The 5,945-nt window shown below is 37.3% G+C and overlaps 1 long non-coding RNA gene across 1 annotated transcript; it reads right to left on the bottom strand.

Annotated features, from left to right (window-relative positions):
* Nucleotides 1–249: 249 nt before the first annotated feature.
* On the bottom strand, nt 250–5,613 carry LOC139952347 (uncharacterized). The gene is made up of 4 exons (XR_011787883.1): nt 5,298–5,613; nt 4,062–4,140; nt 3,298–3,390; nt 250–2,389 (listed from the first exon to the last, which is right to left on the bottom strand). It is a non-coding gene; the product is annotated as an uncharacterized lncRNA (long non-coding RNA).
* Between the last annotated feature and the right edge of the window lie 332 nt (nt 5,614–5,945).

Here is a 5,945-nt window from a genome sequence, read left to right as displayed (position 1 = left end):
ACCGACAGGCACAGGTGTTTGCACGACTCTGCTTTTTTTTTTGCCAAAATTTTCAATAAAAAATTGAACAGAACTCTCCTTGTAACTTGTGTTTTATTTGCATCAAACCTAGCCCCCCCCCCCCCCCAAATTCAGATATGGAAGGCCCATCTTATCCAAATGGAACCCACCCCCACACTACAAGGACCAATATTAGCCCCCTACAGTGTGGGGAGGGTTTTAAGATGGACCCTCAGGCCACCATGTTTAACTACAATGCAATTGGGCATGTATAAGGTCGCTTTTAGCTAAGTATTTTTGCGCATATGAAATTAGGTGTAAAAATAATACACACCCATTGCTGCACTGTGTTCAAATATGGCGGCCAAGTAGACGACTCAAGTAATAATGAGATATTAGTCTTCGATTTTAGGGCAACCAAAACTTAAATTGATTCACCCCTAAAAATTAGTCTTTATTTTCGTACACACCAAACCAAACTTGAAATATTTAAAACCATAAGGCTATAGCCTTGCAAACATTTTCAGGCAAAATTTGATAAAACCATAAGTCTTGCAAACATATCAAGCAAAATTTGATAAAACCTTAAGGCTATATATAAGTCTTGCAAACATTTTCGAGTCAAATTTGATAAAACCGTCTTGCAAACATTTTCAAGCAAAAACCATAAGGCCTTGCAAACATTTTCGACAAATTTTATATAACCATATATAGCCTTAGCCTTATGGTCTTGCAAACATTTTCAGGCAAAATTTGATAAAACCATAAGGCTATAGTCTTGCAAACATTTTCAAGCAAAATTTGATAAAACCATAAGGCTATGCAAACATTTTCAAGCAAAATTTGATAAAACCATAAGGCTATAGTCTTGCAAACATTTTCAGGCAAAATTTGATAAACCATAAGGCTATATGGTTTCAAACATTTTCAAGCAAAATTTGATAAAACCATAAGGCTATATGCTTGCAAACATTTTCAAGCAAAATTTGATAAAACCATAAGGCCTTGCAAACATTTTCAGGCAAAAAACCTTAAGGCTACTTGCAAACATTTCAGGCAACATTTGATAAAACCATAAGGCTATAGCCTTGCAAACATTTTCAAGCAAAATGTAATAACACCATTAGGCGGTATCTTGTTATACTGTTAAGCCTTGCCCACAATTTCAGCAAAAACCATAAGGCTTTAGCCTTGCAAACATTTTCAAGCAAAATTTAATAAAACCAATAGGCCTTGCAAACATTTTCAAGTAAAAATTGATAAATCCATAAGGCTTTAGTCTTGCACACATTTTAAGGCAAAATTTTATAAGACATGTCTTGCACACATTCAGGAAAAATTTGATAAAGCCACATTTTCAGGCAAAATTTGATAAAACCACATTTTCAGGCAAAATTTGATAAAACCATGAAGCTATAGTATTGTACACATTCTTAAGGCTGGTTTGTAGTCGGTCGCACTATGGTCGTGCGATGGAAATCTTGCGCGCGATCCTGAAACTGTGTATTTTTATGACTGCGCGTCAAGATGACCATTGCGCGACCGACTATAAACCAGCCTTTTAACTTGATAAAGGCACATTTTCAGGAAAAATTTGATAAAATCATAAGGCTTTAGTCTTGCACACATTTTAAGGCAACATTTAATAAAGCCATGTCTTGCACACATTTTCAGGCAAAATGTGCCCACATTTTCAGGCAAAATGTGCCCATATTTTCAGGCAAAATTTGATTTAACCACATTTTCAGGCCAAATATGATAAAACCATAAAGCTATAGCTTGTACACATTCTCAGGCAACTTAATTTGAAAAAGCCTTATTTTCAGGCAAAATTTGATAAAACCATAAGGCCTTGTACTCTTTTCAGACAAAATTTTATAAAACCATGAGGCTATATATAGCCTTGCACACATTTCAGGCAAAATTTGATAAAGCCACATTTTTAGGCAAACTTGATAAATACGCAGCAAATCTTTAGCAACATTGGATATTAATATGCAAGGCTATAGCATAGTTGTTGCATTTTCAGACAAAATTTGAGAAACATTAGATTATGCAGCAAACTTTGAGCAACATTGGATAAATATGCAAGGCTTTTATTTATCCAATGTTGCTTGTTGCATTCTCAGGCAAAATTTGTTAAATACGCATAGCTATATAGTCTTGTTGCATTTTCCGGCAAAATTTGAGCAAAATTTGATAAATACGCAGCCAATTTTCAGGCAAAATTTGTTACAAACATCAGTTGTGTTCATGTTCAAAATCATCTACACATTTGCTTCACATGTTGATTTCCAAGACTGCAGCAGGTGTCAGCCCTTGATTCAGTTGAGCTTGAATCTCCCTGGGTTCGTTCATTCAGGCATTGCTGACACTGTTGACGTAGGTGCTGCTTCAAGGGTGACAATTTGGTCATTAGGAGATGCAGTTGTAATGCCACCTCGCAGTTGGTTCATGGGTAAAATAAAGAAATTATTCTTGCATTAGTTTTGTTTTAATAACCTGGTTGAACAGAGTATGACTCTTAAAGCAATCTTGTAGTTAGTGACACCACTGCAAGCATTATATTTCAGTTTCAAATTTCGAGATGTTTTGGATGGAAAACCGGTTGTTTTATTTTTATTTTATTTTATTTTTTTTTTTGGGGGGGGGGGGGGAGGACTAGAGGAGTATAATACAGATGACAGCAGTGTATTTACAAAGTACAAAGTTTGTGTCAATAACCCCCCCCCCCCCCCCCCCCCCGAAATCATCAAAATCATCAGAAGTACTTTTAATAGACCGACCCAGTAGGCTCCAATGCCTTTCTGCACAACTGTGCTGCGTGCGCCAAGATACGCGCACGCGTGTCAGACCTTATTTTTTGGACCTTCGTTGTGTTGTGATTGGTCAATACGCAATGGGGCGGAGCTTAATGGATCGGTCTATTTAGTAGCACCCTGCTGCAAATATCAAATCATCCAAATTTTCGGACAGTGGATAGTGTATAAATCAGACATTTCATTTAAAACACATTTGTGCTGGTACAACACACCATGTGACCTTCAAATTACCTCTTTTTGTTGGGGGGGGGGGGGGGGTCAGCTTTGGACTTGTGTGTACCTTGTCTCCAGTCATAGAAGATAGAAGATTTTATATGCAATTTTAAAAACAATTGTAGTTATTTGAAGCTTATAATGAATGGCTTTACAAGGTGATTAGCCTTTTGGTAGAAGAGTTTAATCTGGGCGCTAATTCTATTTGAAGTGAAGCTCCATTTGCCAACACAAATGCCAACATTAAGAATGATGTGTTTACCTGATAAGTTGTAGGGCTTCATCATATTCAGATCATTATGAGCTTGTTACACTGGTGATCTCTTGAAATCCTCATGACAGTGGCGGACAAACACTACAAAGAAAAGAATTAGGACAACACACAGTTTAAAAAACAAGTTTGCATTTGATGAGTATGTTTTATGACTAAACTATATTGTTTAAACCATTGAGTCTAATCCATTCCTGTGATGATATAATTTTGGAGCCAAAGGTGCATTGTAAACGAATGGCATACAATAAATGTTCATTAACATTTATTAACTGTACTTCTAACTCCATAATGTCAGATGTATCAAAATGATGAATGGTGAAACCACTGGGTAACATTTTCACTGGTTGGGTTTTGCATCCAAATATATTCTCATGTGGAGGTAAAAACAAAGCAATTCAACAAAAGTTTGAATGGTTGGGGGGGAGAGGGGGAGAATCAAATGTCCAGAGCATGTATCTGAACTTCCACATTTCAAGGAGGGGGGGGGGGTCATGGACATTATTGGGGTGCCATGTAGTAAAAAACAGATAGCATCAGGAGTATAGATAACTGCCTGTATTACAACTATAGTACCAAATTCATAGACACTATTGAATTCATAGACACTATGTCAGTATGAATGCAAAACAACATACCGCATGCATGGGGAGAGTTTAAACTCAAGGACATGTCCAAATTGGCGACTCTGGCTGCGGCTGACTGACAATACGGAGATTCTTTACATGATGATGTGGAGATAAAACCCAGCTTACCATTTTAAGATGAATCCTGATGAGTCATGGTGGTGCAGAGCATCCCTGAGTTCTGTTGTTGATATCTTTATACAAATATCTGCATCAAATAACATGTATTTGTTTTCAATTGAGGGAAAACAAAATCTTGAACTATAGCATGAAGGTTTTGCTTTGGTGTAGTCACTCACTTTCAAATGTGCGTGGCAAATGCTTTTTAGCTTCAAGTGGTTGTGAGGCGGCTAGAGGTGGGGCACCTTCATTTTTGAAATAAAATAAGAGGGCCTGGAGCCAATAACTCAATAGTTTGTACAATTTTGACATTTGAAAATTATATTATTTAACATATTAAATGCTTTGTCTTTATAAAAACACAATATTGATGTTGATTTTGGTGCAATCTCTTGTGGTTTGATTTGATTTGATTTTAAATTGTTTAGTTAAAAGGTTAACTGGGTACTTTTTGTAGGACACAAAACAGCTGAGGTGCTGTGGTTTTTGAGAAATGAGTAAACAATGTCACAAAAATAATTTTCGTCTCGGTGCAGTGGGACACAAATTATTTCCGCAAAAAAATATTGAATCGTATAACCATTAACATGCTAGAATGATGTTTGTCTCACTAAGATACAACTTTATCGACGGCTGTTGGATGAGGTGCATGTAGTTCACCTTGAAATATAAACAATTACTAACACGCTTCCCCGCCTTCCCAGTGCAACTAAAAACTAAATTTTCTACAAAATAGCTGTAGGCCTATGATGGTGCGCCACCATGCACCAACATATTGAGTGATCCGGTGCTGGGCAACGGTATGATGCCTCCCATCATAATTTCCCCCCCCCCTCCCTGTTCCCATTGGGAGTTCCTACAAACAATTTCAGTAATTTTGTCTCATGGACAAACTTCCAGAAAAATTGGCAGAATTTGTTTAATATTTAATTGTCAATGATAGTTCTTTTTAGTTGGCACTTTTGGGGTGATTCGCTGGTTTGGATGTTATTGCTCACATCAACATAAATTGGTAATGTGAGAAGTAATTCAACTATGTGAATAATGCTGAAAATTAAGTTGGATCCGAATGTGGTGGTCAATAATCTGGAACTGTCAAACGACCGCACAGTTATACTAATAATCACGTGTTTTCAAACATGCCGCCAGGCCCCACAAAAAAAAGTCCGTTAGTTTGCTTTATTTTAAACCTCATAAACACCGAGGGATACCTTCAAGTTATACTACAAGTATTTTTCAACTTACCTCACTAACTTTCCAGTTTTTCCGTCCTCTGAATTTACGGCAAAATGTGGGAAAACTGGAGGGAAAACATGGATGGAGCCTCGCAACATGTCAGCCATTTTGTCGTTTGTGAAGGTGCGCGCGCACACACAGAGCGGCACTGGGTTGATTTGCATATGATATGAGAGTTTTGTTCGTTTGTATGGGTGAAACTTTGAAGAAGGGGTAATGCAAAACTAATAAACTAGGGCTTGCTAGTATTCAATAATAAGCTGTTCATCTATTAATATGTATTTCCGCATACGACGGATAAGTAAAACAGACCATCCAGGCAAAAGGAAGGAAAGATTGAATTTACTGTCCCGACGCATTGATTGATCACCCCCTCCCCCTCCCAAATAATGGAATATCAACGGTTTTATCGGCCAGAAGAACTTGCTGTAAGGTAGGAAGAATACGTGTACATTTCGCTTTATGCATGAATGAAACCATTGATCAACTTTTAAATTCTTCATACCCTCACAGCTAATATTTCGGAAACTGGCACCTCCAAAAGTTAAAATTCAATCTCGGCAGCGACTCAGGGTGTATTGAGGGGGTGGAAATAAACCCCTTCCCCAAACATTGATCAGGGGATGAAATAAAATTATTTGGCAAACATCGCCAGGA

The sequence above is a fragment of the Asterias amurensis genome, chromosome 20, assembly GCF_032118995.1.
Source record: "Asterias amurensis chromosome 20, ASM3211899v1".
NCBI classification, from domain to species: Eukaryota; Metazoa; Echinodermata; class Asteroidea; order Forcipulatida; family Asteriidae; genus Asterias; species Asterias amurensis.
The sequence above is the reverse complement of the archived record's forward strand: the minus strand, read 5'-3'. Positions and strand labels throughout refer to the sequence as shown.